This window comes from Triturus cristatus, chromosome 1_1 (assembly GCF_964204655.1).
Source record: "Triturus cristatus chromosome 1_1, aTriCri1.1, whole genome shotgun sequence".
Classification (NCBI taxonomy): Eukaryota; Metazoa; Chordata; class Amphibia; order Caudata; family Salamandridae; genus Triturus; species Triturus cristatus.
The window spans coordinates 99,434,970-99,450,845 of NC_140579.1; the positions used below are offsets into that span (position 1 = coordinate 99,434,970).

Below are 15,876 nucleotides of genomic sequence, written 5' to 3' on the forward strand. Positions count from 1 at the left end.
GAGGCTCAGTAAAGGGAAAGCAGCAGGCCCCGACGGGATCACAGAGGGAGAGATGAGGGAACAAGTTAGGAGGTCAGTACATGGAAAGCAGCAGGCCCAAGCGGGATCACAGAGGGAGAGATAAGGGAACAAGTTAGGAGGCTCAGTGAAGGGAAAGCAGCAGGCCCAGACGGGATCCCAACTGAATTCTATAAAAAATGTAACTCTTTGTTCTCTTTCTGGGTATCTTATTTTAATGAGATCTTTCTGGAAGGCTGTTAAATTCCACTTTCCTAATATGAGGCACCTGTAGTTATGATCCTTAAACAGGGTAAAGATGCTCGGTTAGTGGATTCCTACAGACCTATATCTTAGTTGACTGTGATTACAAAATGATTCCAGGAATCTTGGCTAAGAGGTTGTCAGATGTCCTTCAAAAGTTGATCCATTTCGATCATAAGGGGTTTGTGCCTGGATGGAAGTTGTATGAATTAACCCAATGACATCGGTGCGAATGATATGGCCAATGCCTCTAATCTCCTGTTGACAATCACAAGAATTGATGCTGCTAAAGCATTTGCTAGGGTTGATTGGTTCTATCTTTGGGAGGTATTGCAGGATTATGGTTTCAGGAGCAATGTTACTGAAGTTGTGCAAATGCTATACAAGGTGCCAGCAGCTAAGATTTTGGATGGCGAACTTACAGAACTAGGCAGTGGTGTCCTTTGTCACCAATTCTGTTCCGTGTATATATTGAGCCCTTTTCCCAGATGATTCGGCAGGATTAGACCATTCTTCCCTTTGAAGCTGCAGGGTTACCAACCAGACTAGCACTGCGTGCTGATGACATAGTTCTGTATACACCGAACCCAGAGCTCTCTGTTCCACAGCTTGAGACGCATGCCAGAGATTTTGGGAGTCTGTCAGGGTATCTAATCAATAAGGGGAAGACAGAGATTATGACTTGGGCTAAAGAGTAGGTTGGGTTTCAAACCAGAAATCAGATTAGGAATCCTGAGATCATCGTTACTCAGAGTTTGAAGGAAATACCGGATGCAAACTTAACTAAGGTATCCCACTGTTAATTAGGAAAAAATCGATGCTGATATGACAAATAATACATTCATTCGTGTGAACAAGATCTTGTCCTTATTAACAAATTCACCCGTTATGAACGCCACATCAACCCGACTCGCAAATACGTAGCCTGGCAAGCACTGAGACCAAGGCCCAAGGTTACTGATTGACAGGCCACAGGTGCGGTGGTACATAGCCGGCAGACAAATGCATGGACGGGAAATCCGAGATCAATCCCACAGATTGATGAAGAGACAGTACAATGGTTAAGGGAGTTTGGCCCCAATAAAGTGCGCATGGTTGGAGGGGGTACGCTCGCTCCAAAAACACCATAAAGTCAGATGCCACATGAGTTATATATTTTTTAATAAAATCCGGGGGAAAGGGTCCCAATTTGATGTTAATGTTAATGTTATTGGAACTTATATAGCGCTAACTGATACCCAAAGGTGTCCTGGCGCTGTGTGAAGTCCTGACTGAAGACAACATCGGTGTAGTTCTTAACAGGTTTACTTTGAGAAAAGCCATGTTTTTAGTGCCTTCCGAAAGGCTAGGAGATTTTTCATATTTCTCAGGTGAGGTGGGATGGCATTCCATGCTTTGGCCGCATTGGCAACAAAGCTTCTGCCTCCCCAGTTAGCCTTTTTCACCAGCGGCACCACCGCGAGAAGTTTTTTTATTTTGGCTGAGATCGATTCAAACTTTGGTGTGCCTGGGAGAAGCCTGGCTGCAGCATTTTGAAGGATTTGTTATTTGTTCAGCGACCCTTCGTGGATCTTGAGATAAAGACTATTGCTATAATCTAATCCCGACATTATTAGCGAGGTGACCACTGTTTGTTGTGCCTCTTTTTTGCATGATCTGAGAATGTATGATGTTGATGAAACCACTGTGTTCACCTGATCCCTGAAGCTAAATTTGCCGTCTATCCACACTCCTCTAAGTTCTTCACCTTCCTAATCGGGGTGGGGAGCGGGCCTGACGCTTCCGGCCAGCACCTAGCGGTCCAAATTTAAAAATATGCAGCAAATGCCAGGACTATGTGCAAAGAGCAATAATTGGGAGTGCAGCGTTGGTTTCTCCTGGCTCAAGCCTCAGGAGGACTTCACAGCGCGCGTTCACGCCAGCGGACATTCAAGTATCGTCAGGGGCATGATAGCCTAGCCCGCTGACCTGCCTACTACCAATATGTCTGCCCCAGTCCCGGACGTCCCGCAATAGCCATGCAGGGGACTTCACGCATTAAGACCCAAAGCACCTTTGCTACACCAAGACACTGTAAATATCCACAAAACAAATAAAAGATCACTTTTGGTACGTTTTCACAATTGTGATCAGAGAACCTGTAAATTTATGATGAGAGCAGGTAGGAAGAATATATGTATGGTATTGAAGTAATTGAAAATATACAAAACTCGTTGTAAAGTGACAGCTAAGAAGTATCCTGGTTTGAGTGATGCACCTTAAGCCGCGCATTGAATATTAACGAGCATCATTTTACATGGCGACTTTATTCCACAGCACGGACCTAAACTTACTACTTAAATATTATAGGAAAAAATAAATAAAAAGTGGACGAGTGCAAAGTGCTGCTTAGTAAAAATCATAACTGGGTGATGTTACGCTTGTCTTGAAGACATTCATTTATTTATTTTATAGTTTTATAGACCGCAAACCAGACCCGTGAGGGTATCAGAGCGCTTTACAGGATTAAGGTTGTATACAAAGCGTTGGGACGGGAGGGATCAATTGGGTAAAATAGGGGCTACATAATGCAAGAAAAACACGCAGTCTAAAGTCCCGGCTACATGTGGGAAATAAATTAAAACAGGTAGATACATCATACAAGAAAGCACGTAGTCTCAACTCTTGGGGGGATGCCCAGGAGTGCAGGAATAGGTATCATCCATAGAATGATAATAAAGTAACGTGTTTATTAGACGAGGTATTTACCCATTAGGAAGGTTTTGGTCTCCTTCCTAAAGTGTGCCAAGGACGGAAGTCTTCTGATGGCGGGTGGGAGAGCGTTCCGAATCCTTGCCGCTGCCCCAGAGAAGGCCCGATTGTAGATTTTTTTGTTCCAGAAGCGTGCTGGTTGCAGCAGCAGGTCTTTGGCGGATCGGGAGTTTCTGGCTCCTCCTGATATCACGAGTTTGTGTTCGAGAAATGTAAGGGAGTTGTTATAAAAAGCTTTGTGAGTAATGCAGGCAAGTTTAAATTGTATTCTGGCCTCCAGGGGAAGCCAGTTCAGAGCTTTGAGGTGGGGAGAGGTGTGGTGGAATTTCTTTGAGCCAGTTAGGATTCTGGCGGCGGTGTTGAGGCAGGCTGTCAATGGGGCCAGAGATTTCTTGGGTAGCCCTACAAGAGTAGAGCATCCATATTCTAGTCTGGAAATGACTAGCGGCTGGATTACTGTTTTAAAGTCGGACACATCGAGGAAGGGTTTTAGGTTTCTTAGGTAACTCAGGTATAATCTAGCCATTTTGGCCATCGAGTTTATATGCCCACACATGCTCAGGCTGCCGTCAAGGGTTATTCCAAGGGATTTCGCCAAGTCAACAATGGTAGGAGGGCAGTTTAGTGCTGTGATGGTCTTGATCCATTCCTGGATGTCTGGATTGGGTTTGGGTGGGGAGATCAGAAGAAATTCAGTTTTATTTGCGTTGAGTTTAAGCTGGTTGGCGGTGAGCCAGTGGACTGTCAGCTTCACGGCCTCGTTCAGGGAGAAAATGTCCTCAGGGGAAGAGGTTTTTATGTAAACCTATCAAAACCATTTAAGGACACTGCCATCCAACCCCATCCTGAGTTTGAGGCGTTCAAGGAGAAATTGGTGGTTAACCGTGTCAATGGCAGAGGAAAGGTCTAGGAGGATTAGGAGACAGGTTCTGCCTTGGTCGAGGGCTTGGAGAGCGTCATCTACATTGTGGTGGAGGGTGGTTTCCGTGCTGTGTCCCGACCTGAACCCGGATTGGAAGTCATCTAAAAGGTGAAATGTGTTGATGTGTAGGCTCAGCTGCTGTTGCACACATTTTTCCAGAACTTTGGCTAGGAGTGGGATGTTGGATATTGGTCTATAGTTCTCAGCGGAAGCAGGGTCCAGCGTGTTTTTTTTTTAGGATGGGGACAACTTAGCCAGCCTTGAGCGAATCAGGAATTGAGCCCTGTAGGAGGGAGGCATTGATTATTGAGGTCCAGGAAGGGATGATAGCCTGAGAGGCAGCAGCTAGGCAGTTAGACGGGAGAGGATCATTGAAGTGATTGTTCGGGTTTAAGGAGGAAATAATTTTCGAGATACAGTGTTCGTCGTAGATTTTAAAATTGGACCAGTGTGCTAGGTTTTTGGGTGAGGATTGGGAGGACAACGCGGAGAGAAGAGGTAGAGCTGGCAGATTTTGATTTTGGTGGTGAGTTGCGGATTTAAGTTAATTTCCTAGGGCAGAGATTTTGTCGCAGAAGAAGGAAGAGAATTCCTCGCTTGTTATTAGTGGTTTTGGTGTTTCTTTGGAGGTTTTCGCTAGTTTGTTGGATTGGTGTTTGACCAAGTCGAACAGCTTGCGAGGTCGATTTTTGGCGTTCTCCAGTTCAGTTCTGAAGAATTCTTTTTTTGAGTTGAGGACTTTATTATTGTAGGCATTTCTGGCCTGGCGGAGAAGTTTTAGATGTGCTGCTGAAGGGTGTTGTTTCCAGTTACGTTCAGTCTGTCGAAGGGATCGCCTCTCCTTGTTGATTCAAAATATAAGCAGGAAGAGAAAGGCAACGCAATATAGAAGTCTTCAAAATTGACATGTTATGTTATCTGCCATTAGTGTGGCCCTTGTTACTCTCTGTATGGATTATAGAAGGAGCCATATTATGGTTTGGAGTAGAGTATTAATGTTTCTATGCCTTTTATAGACAGAGTTTGGAGTGGTGCTGACTCCAGGTATAATCACATCACAGCAAATCTGACACTGCTAGTCTGCATGCTCATGTTTACAGGGTATGTGAGAAACATGATAGGGCACACTTCAGGCAGCATGTTTATACTTAAAATTGTTGAGGTGTCGTATGGCAGATGTATTACCTTGTTAGTGTTATTTTCAGTTTAAATAATGGTCGCTTAGTAAAATTAGCATTATTCATTTGAAATGACAATGCAGTGAAGTACAGAACTGTGTTTTCTTGACATAGGCGAATTAGGCCTCAATTAGGCTGTGACTCCATCTTGGATTGGGAAATAGCCATGTTTTTATGTCTCAGTCACACTGCTCAAAGCAAAATGTACCCTGATGCTTTGTGTGGATACGCTGCTTTGTAGTTGAAATGTTGCTTTTTACTGCCTCTTCCTGCTCACTCACTGTAGTCCTATCCATTTCTATAGCTGATATTGGTTACGTAGCCAGGTTTGTGCTAAACCGTCCGATGACTTCAGGGCAAAGTAGAGCTAAATATTATCGTCTTAGAGAGATAGTGCTAGGATGGTGGCATTGAATGACACATCACATTTGTATTCTGATTGGACAATATGCAGAACATTGGCACACCCTATGCTAACTGCACGATTTAAGTTGCCATTATGGTTCATTTTGTTATAAAAGGATGCGTGTTTGCGGGTGAGCCAGAGAGATATTTTAGACTCTTTCCCGAGCCGCTAGGGATGCTGCCTGATATTCTATTGATTTGCTGCATATTCTGGACGTGGACCTTTTTTTAAATTTTGTTCATACTGTTTATTCCCAATGACTCATATATTACGCAATTGAGACCATCTATTGTTTTACCTTCAGTATTGCACTTTAATATTTTAATAAACCTTCATGGTTTCCAAATTACTGATCTTGAGCCTTTTTGAATTAGGGTTGACTCAAACATATCAGCGTTGACTTATACATTCATTGGGATTTGCTGGACACTTTGGGCCCGATTCACAAAGGTAAACTGAGACAAACGTCTTAATTTACGACTTTCAGTATTCACAAAGGGCATTTACGAGTAGTAAAGTTAGACTTTTGTCTCAGTTTTAGTCTCAGTTAAACTTAAGACCAAAACCTAAGTTTAACGGAGACAAAAGTCTAACTTTAGGACTTTAGGTATTCACAAAGAGCATTTACGAATAGTAAAGTTGGACTTTTGTCTCAGTTTTAGTCTCAGTTAAACATAAGACCAAAACCTAAGTTTAACGGAGACAAAAGTCTAACTTTAGGACTTTAGGTATTCACAAAGAGCATTTACGAATGGTAAAGTTGGACTTTTGTCTCAGTTTTAGTCTCAGTTAAACATAAGACCAAAACCTAAGTTTAACGGAGACAAAAGTCTAACTTTAGGACTTTCGGTATTCACAAAGAGCCTTTACGAATGGTAAAGTTAGACTTTTGTCTCAGTTTTAGTCTCAGTTAAACTTAAGACCGAAACCTAAGTTTAACTGAGACAAAAGTCTAACTTTAGGACTTTAGGTATTCACAAAGAGCCTTTACGAATGGTAAAGTTAGACTTTTGTCTCAGTTTTAGTCTCAGTTAAACTTAAGACCGAAACCTAAGTTTAACTGAGACAAAAGTCTAACTTTAGGACTTTCGCTATTCACAAAGAGCATTTACGAGTAGTAAAGTTAGACTTCTGTCTCAGTTTTAGTCTCAGTTAAACTTACAACTTTCGGTATTCACAAGGAGCATTTACGAGTAGTAAAGTAAGACTTTTGTCTCAGTTTTAGTCTCAGTTAAACTGAAGACCAAAACCTAAGTTTAACTGAGACGAAAGTCTAACTTTAGGACTTTCGGTATTCGCAACGGGCATTTAAGAGTAGTAATGTTAGACTTCTGTCTCAGTTTTAGTCTCAGTTAAACTTAAGACCAAAACCTAAGTTTAACTGAGAGAAAAGTCTAACTTTACTGCGTGCAAATGCCCTTTGTGAATACCAAAACGTGCAATGTTAGGCTTTCATCTCAGTTTACCTTTGGGAATCGTGCCCTTTATTTCTACCTCATTATATCGACCTTATCATAGCTAAAGACAACATCATTCAACTTGATGACATTTTACCCTGTGACTGGTCATCACCAAATATCCTTCTGCATCCTGGAAAAGGTCATGCGCAGACAGGGCCAACCACATAAAATCAATCAACTGTCTCGTAACCTGAGAGACATCAACATTAGTGATCTAACATCCATTAGCAATGATAGTCGTTAGCCACCCGCTAACATGACCAATCTGGGCGACCTTACTGATCATTACATTAACTCTATGATGAGTATTTTCGACTCTATTGCACCTAAGCAACTCAAAAGGAGTCAGATCAAACAATCCAGACCCTGGTTTAATAGCTCTCTAAATGAGGAACGTCGCAAATGTGGGCTTTCAGAGAGACTTTGGAGAAACTCTCCCTCCACTTCCAGCCTCAATCAGTTAAGGAAGATGAGAAGCGCATACAACAAACATATTCGCAATGCTAAAACCGATCACTTCAGGGCTCAGTTCGAAATCATCAAACAGCGAGCTAACCACTCTACCAACCATAGCTCGACACATGTAATCTCCTTTCCTAGTGGAGAGGACTTCTCAGCATACCTCTCTGAAAAGGCGAGGAAAATTTAACTTGAGCTGCAACCTACCACTCCAAATTTGCTCCCTGTGAACACCCTCACATCCTCAGAGGAACCTACGGAACCTAGTGCACCTTCCTTCCACAAAATCTGAGCTCCCAAAAACAACGCATAATGGAATACTTTTCTTCTTCCAGATGACAAAGAGCTGTTCCAATCTATGGCTTCCTTAAAACCTTCTAATCACTTCAGGGATCCACTACCAGCCAAGTTTTTTAAAGATCTCAATTCCGCCATCCTCCCACTGTGGTCCCGGATCATCCAAGAATCACTCTTACTTGGGATGATTCCAGATTGCCTCAAGTCGGGTCAAGTCACTCCCATCCCAAAGAAGCCCAATGCCGATTTAGCTCATCCTAACAACTTCCATCCAATCACCAGTATCAGGACTCTAGCTAAACTGCTCGAGAAATCGGCCACACACAGCTCTGCAACCATATTGAGAAATTTCAGCTCCTTGACCTCTACCAGTCGGGTTTCAGAGCGGGGCACAGTACTGAAACAGCATCAACTCACATCGTTGGGGACACCTTGAGATCCCTTGATCAAAATGTCCCTTGTCTTCTGATCCTTCTTGACCTGTCCTCAGCATTTGACACTATTAAACATGAAAACCTCTTCTTCAATATAGGATGGGATTTTCGGGCCCCCTCTTAAACTGGTTTGCCTCTTTCTTACAGAACTGCACCCAAAGAATCAATGTTAACCAATCCCTTGCAAACAGTACCCCGGTCACCATTGGAGTACCTCAAGGCTCCGCACGTTCGCCCACTCTTTTCAACCTTTTTATGGAACCTCTCTCCGATATTCTGGACCGCTCTAACATCCATTACCATACGTATGCAGATGACACTCAACTATATTTGAAGATCGCCTCTCCAGATGACAAAAACACTCTAAATGATGCACTCCTAAAAACTCAACAATGGTTAACTCATAACCATCTATTGTTAAATACTCTCAGAACTGAATTCCTTCTGATTGCCCCCTCCCAACCACTCTGCACTTACCCATGACTGGCTCAAACAACTTACTGCTCATAACTGCACACCACATGTTGTTGACTCGGCTAAATCTTTAGGACTAGCCTTGGACAAATACCCGAATATGCAAGATCACATCAGTGCTACTAGTAGGGGAGCCAATATTCAGCTCAACACCCTTAGGAAAATCAAGCCAGCTGTACAATCCCTAGTTATCTCACGCTTGGAATATGGTTTGGCGACCCTTGCTGGGCTACCTAAAACTAGTTTGGCTCTGCTTAGAGCCACACGGAACGCTTCGGCCAGACTCATCACTGGCTCTAGAAAACTTGACCACGTCACGCCAGACCTAATTCAACTAAACTGGCTGACCATTGGAGCGAGGATCAGGCTCAAGATAGCTTTCCTTGACGCACAAAGCGATTCATTACAACACCCCCGTTTACCTGGTAAAAAACTTGAGCTATCTGGCTCGAGTCAGAACTTCAGAAGCTCTAACACCCTATTATTGAATCCTCACAAATTCAATAAGAAAGGAATTTACAATCATGCTTTCTCTGTTCTCGCTCCAAGAATATGGAACGCTCTTCCCCCAGAGATCAGAACCAACCCATCTACTGCCTCTTTCAAAAAACATGCCAACTGGCTACTCCTGAATGACCTCCAACAGCATTAACACGGATATTATCTCAATCTACCTCTTCCTCCGGTCTGGATACTCTCTTGTAACGTGCTGTTTCAATTGGGTTTATGTTTCTTCTCTGCTGAAACCATTCTGGTCCCACTACTCTGGCTGACTCCCCATGCCCCCCTTTGACCTTGTGTTTTGCCCCCTTGACCTTTTGATTGTTAAGTTATCTCTTCTGATCCATTTTGTTGTTGTACTCATACTTACGCCACTTTGTACAGCGCACTGTTAACCGCTTGGGTCATGTTCGCGCTTTATAAAACTTTTCAAATAAATAAATATAACCTGAGATAGAGATAAAACCCTGTATTACACGCCTTTTGTTTATTCTTCAAAAAGATGAAGAGACAGGTTTTTACAGCTACCAGCAATCAGAAGATGCCTTCTTTCATGGCGTTTGCCAGACAGGACAGGAAAAGGCAAATGTATGTTTTATTGTTTTATGGCCTCTGCAGTTGGGGAGCAGCCACAGGAGTCACAGTTCAGTTAGACATCACAGGTCCTCAAGCCTTGGGATGCATCCATAAATGTTTCCGGGGGCACGCTTATATTCCTGAATCAGACTGCATGACCCAGTGTATAGTAATTGTATAGTTATTTAGTCCCTGGCGGCACAGCACCCAGGATAATAAACTGCATTGCTAGACACTTATAAGGTACCAAAGGCCACAGCACTGTGAGGCAAAGCACATGGGTAAATTATATTGTCATTTACACCGCCAATAGCTTTAACTCTCGCAAATGCGAGACCTATTGCATTGCAAATGCTTGTTAATACTTACAAGGACAGGGTGCATTGAATTGAAAACATAGGACATGTGTTTCCGTTGTACATGTTCTAGTAGTGAAAAACTCATTTTTCACTGTGCAGGCCTATCTTTCCCATAGGCTAACACTGGATTACCTTATTAAACTTAATACGTGATAACTTCAGTTTGGGAACAAATAGGGAAATACTGTTTACACACTCAAATACATTTTAATTGAAAATCCTCTGTAGTGGTGAAGTTGAATTTAAAATGACAATTTTGAAAACGCCATCTTTAGAAAGTTATTTTTCAGTTTTATAGAAAATTGGCATTTTTCTGCTCAAATTATTTGTGCCTTTTTGCCAGTGTCCTCAGTTACATGACTGTGATTGGCTCACCTATTGTGGTTTGTGTATTCCTTCCGGACACTGAGCAAAGCATGTGAGGGGAAAGGACCTCCCTGATAGAATGGCTGGGGAGAAGCTGGGCCGTACCTTAACTACATTTCTAAAGACTCTGCTTGCAGCACACACAAGGGAACCTAACATCAGGCCTGTCCTTGCCTTTGTCACCCTGGACAGTTCTGAGACAAGACCAGGGGATGGGGTGGAAGAACTGACCAGAACCAGTTTTAGTGTTGGTCGGGGAATTTCCCCACACAAAGCTGACACTAGTATGAAAATGGGACCTTCAAAGCATCCCATCAGAACACTCCTAGTCGTTTGGAAGATTCAGAAGGACAACCCTGCTGCCGGAAGGACATCATTGCTGTCTGGAAAAAAAGGACTGGATCTGCTGGCCTGGATCACAAGGGTTAGTCAGCCGATGCCCTGTGTGAGCTACAGTGACACCACAAACGTCCAGAGACCCCCTGCAATTGCCCTGCTGACCAGTACCAACGAGACCTGCCTGGACCTGCCTGAGCCTGCTGTTGACCTCTGTCTGAAGTGAGTCCTGATTCACAACAGGTGACCTCAGGTCCTGGATAGTTTGTTGGCCTCAGTGGAAGCTCCTCCTGCAGAAACGGTGAAGAAACAGATGTTTTGGGCTCCTCTTGGCTGCAAAGTCATTTATTTGTGCCAAATATGGACCAGCAATGCAAAGCTCCAGTGGGACTTGATCTTCGCTACGACAACGACCGTTCACGATGACTGCCAATGGGAGGCCTCTGCCACCAAGAATAGTGCTCATTGTGAGGACTTGAGAAAGTAAGGGCCAGATGTACGACCCGTTTTTGCATGCGCAAACGGGTTTGCGACCCATTTGCACATGCAAAAACCTACAGGGCCAAGTACAATTCCTAAATAGCGAGACGCAATTTATTTGCAACTCTCTAATTAGGAATTGCGAGTCGCTATTAGGAAGGGGCGTTCCCTTCCTAATAGCGACCCCAAATGCCATGTATGACTGTTTTGCAACCGCAATTGTGGTCGCAAAACATTTGCAGTTTACCACTCTTTTTGGTTGGCCAGCCATTCCCAATGGGGTCGCAAATTGAGAGTGGCTCATTAATATTCATGCGCCTCGCATTTTACGACCCCATTGGGAATCGCTAACAGTGTCTCTGACACTGTTATACATTTTCTCTTGCGACTTGCAAATTGCGGCTCACAATTTTTCGCAATTTGCGAGTCGCAAAAGCAAATGGTCGTACATCTGGCCCTAACTTCCTAGTGGGACTACCATAGTCCTTGTGTCCAATCCTCACTACATTGCTATTGTCCGGACCTTAAAACTTTATCTCACTTCCTCGTGACCAGATACCTGAAATTGGCGCTTTGTGTTTCTTGGCGCTATTTGTACTAAAAACTTAATAAATTTGGTACTATTGATTGGATTCATATTGTTTTGGTATCATTTTACTTATTAAAATAAACTCTATGTTTCTAAATTGCTTTGGGACTTTTATAGTTCACCCTCATATAGATTGTAGTTGTTGCTTGAGTGGGGTTCTCACCCCATCAACTAATATCCCAATATCTTTCAGATACAATAGAGTGAGACCTAGTGACACCACAGGAGGAGGTGTAAAAGCACAAGACTTGGTAAAACTACAGGAGGCGGTATAACAGAGAGAGACCTTGTGAGACCACGGGCAGCATAACTCAGCGAGACCTAGTGAGATGACTGGAGAAGGTACAACAGAAACAGGCCTTGTGAGGCCACAGGAGGGGGATTTAACTGAGCGAGACCTACTGAGACCACTGGAGGAGGTACAACAGAGCCAGGCCTTGTGAGGACACAGGAGGGGGTATGACTGAGTGAGACCTAGTGAGACCACTGGAGGAGGTATAACAGAGCCAATCATTGTGAGGCCACAGGAAGGGGTCAGCAGAGCCAGGCCTGATGAGAGCACAGGAGGGTACAACAGAGTCAGGGCTGATAGGAATTTTAGGAGGAGTACAACAGATCCAGTCATTGCGAGAGGACATGAGTGGAAAATAGAGCTAGGCCTTGTCAGACCACAGGAGGGTAAAACAGGGCCATACCCTGTAAGACCAGAGAAGAGTGCACCTGAGACAAACCTGTAGAGAATAACCAAGACAGGACTTGCGAGATCACAGGAAAGGACAGCAGAGCCAGGTCTCAAACGACACCAAGAGGAATACGATGGAGGGAGACCAGTAAATCCACAACCAGGGCTTACAACACCACAGGAGGGGAGAGCATAGAGGAGGGTACAACAGAGACAAGGGCTTGCGACTACAAAAGGGGGTACAACAGAGACAGGACTCATGAGACCACAGGAAGGTAACACAGGGCCATACCTTGTAAGACCAGAGTCGGGTGCACCTGAGACAAGCCTGGCCAGACTACAGGGGAGTATAACCAAGACAGGGCTTGAGATCAAAGGACAGATTTCACCCAAACAGAAACACTAGAACTGTTCTCCTTGCAGTGCTAGATGATCTTAGAATGGCCGTGGATGTCAACAACACAAGACATGAAGAACGTATGTTTGTTGATATGTGTTTTCACTTTTAACCCCTTAACTGCTGGGCCTACCCTCCAACCACCCTCCTCCCCCAGTCCCGAGCCCTTTTTTGGATATTTGGGGTAGTTCGTGCTTAGGCCCCTGTAACTTTTGGGCCATATAAAGTATCCATGTCAAATTTCCGTCCTTCTATTCCAACATCCTGAGGATTCTAAAGGTATCCAGGGTTTGTGGATTCCCCTGGAGGGGATCCAGAAATTAGCCAAAATACAGCAAAATTTAGAATTTTGGGGGAAAAATGGGAAAAAAGTGCTGCCGATGAAAGCGTCTGTTTTTTTCCCTGCAAATGATATCAACAAAGGGTTTGTGGTGCTCGCCTCCTTACTGCCATGACGTCATGTTTATCCTTCCATGGCTATCAGCCCCTTTACTTCAGCAACTCTTTTGTTCCCTTGCCTCCCCCTGTTCCCTCCCGCAGTCTGTGACTTCTCTGGCCACCACCACCCACCCACCCACTCCCATTCCTGCCTTCTTTGGCGCCCGCATTTTTGTTTACAATGCAATAGGACTCGCGTAAATACGAGTCCTATTGCATTTGTAAATGCTTTTTAGGTCTCACCTGAGCCAGCGCATACGTTGCACGGAGAGACATTTAGTAACTGGCTTTTAAAAGTGCAACCAAAGGCTTTTCTCGGCCTCCAGCGTTCGGGAACGCGCGCGTGAACGTGCACATGAGTCATCTGGCTTTTGTAATGGCTCACCCACCCTGCATTCCCAAAGTCTTCCGATAAAAAAAAGATACCTCACTTGTGTGGGTAGGCCTGGTGCCCGTGACAGGAAATGGTGCAAAACACAACATGGATACACCACATTTTTACAGTGAAAACCAATCCTTTTTTTGCAAAGTGCCTAGCTGTAGACTTTGAACTCCTAGCTCTGCTGGCACCCATGTAAACCTAGCAAACCTATAAAAGTTTGAAAACTAGACATCAAGGGGAATCCAGGATGGTGTGACTTGTGTGGCTTCCACCAGGTTCTCTTCCCAGAATCCCTTGCAAACCTCAAACTTTGTAAAAAAACAAAACCATTTTCCTCATATTTCTGTGTTGGAAAATTGTGGAATCTGCGTGGATCCACAAAATTCCACCCACCCTGCATTCCCCAATGTCTTCCGATAAAAATGTTACCTCACTTGTGTGGGTAGGCATAGGCCACGCGACAGGAAACGGTGCAAAACGCAATATGGACACACCACATTTTGACAGTGAAAACTGACCCTTTTTATGCAAAGTGCCTACCTGTAGATTTTGAACGCTAGCTCTGCCGGCACCTAGGTGAGGTATCATTTTGCTCGGGAGAACAAAGAGAACGTTGGGTGGTAGTACATTTGTGTCGGCACGGTGATCCGACACAAAAAAAATATGGAGACAGTGATTTTTTTACTTACATTTGAGGTTTGCAGGCGATTCTGGGTAAGAAAACGTTGAGGGGTCCACGCAAGCCATACCTCACTGGACTCCCCGAGTTGTCTAGTTTTCAGAAATGAGTGGGATTGGTAGGTTCCCCTAGATGGCCGCGATCTCAGGGGCAAAAAATCCCTGGTGCCCCCCTCCCTGCAAAACCCGGTCGTTTTATGATGGGTAATTTTGAAGTCTCCACAATATGTTTTGGGCCCTTGCCCGTCATGGGTACTTGACCCACCCACACGAGTGAGGTATCATTTTTATCGGGAGACCTGGGGGAGCGCTGAGTGTCTGGAAATTTGTGTCAGTCCGGTGATCCTACAACTTTCTCACACAGACATTTGAGAAAATTATGATTTTTTCAGCAAAATGTGAGGTTTGCAGGGGATTCTGGCTAGGGAAACGTTGGAGGATCCACGCGAGCCATACCTCCGTGGACTCTCACTAGTTTTCAGAAATGTGTGGGTTTGGTAGGTTACCCCAGATGGCCTCTTTTGGTATTATACTGACCGATCACCACCAGTCAGTCATAAAATGCTTCTTGCTTATTTCCCACTCCACTAGGAAATTCACAAGACAAATATTCATAAATTGGCCCTTTTAATTGTATTGCACTACACATGGAATCACTTCCCTCGTTTCACCTGGGTGATCAGTTTCCATTCTGAAATGGTCTACTTTTATATGTTGTTATTTGCACTTCCCTTTCTACTACTAAGGAGACTTCGCTCTCCTTGTGGTGTACTAACGTTTACTTTTCCGCACACTATTATTTTTTCCTCAGGATGGTCGCTTATACATACAATTTTATATATATTTTAAATAGATTCTGACAAGATCTTCTCTGCATCTCTCGGACTACTTTTGGACATTGTCCTTACTACAGGGCGCTCAGGTATTCTATATTCTTATTAAATCTCACTACTAATGTTTATTCTTTCCTTGCATGCAAAATGGAACACTAAACATGCATATTTCTTCGTATCTTATAGAGCACAATGCATGCAAAATCTAGTTTTTCGATTGTATTATAATATATACAGGCATTCTCTATGGCCCCCTTCCTTGGGTTCTCATCTTTCGGTCAACATCGCCTATCATGGGTAACACTTTTTATGGCTTTGGGTGAGCTGACGCTACAATGCATTTTTACACAATATCCTCAGTGCATTGTGACCGGCATATATAATTTCATGTCACTATTTTCCTTCCCCTCATCACTGCTATATGAGGTTGACACATATGAATTTTACGTAAAAGATCGCATGAGAGATGATGTTCCATTCCAATGTATGTATTTTTTATGCAGCCTTGACAAAGCCCAATGGACGAAACACGTGTCAGCTGCTTTTGCTCGTATAGACCAGATATTGGCCGTTCCTGCTTATATATAAACCGAACATTGTGGAAACTACAAATGGAA

At 43.7% G+C, this 15,876-nt stretch overlaps 1 protein-coding gene across 2 annotated transcripts in view; it reads right to left on the reverse strand.

Moving 5' to 3' along the window:
* Positions 1–15,876, reverse strand: part of LOC146869622 (E3 ubiquitin-protein ligase TRIM39-like) — a 111,197-nt gene that overhangs the window by 43,915 nt on the left and 51,406 nt on the right. The gene's annotated exons all lie outside the window — the stretch shown is intronic.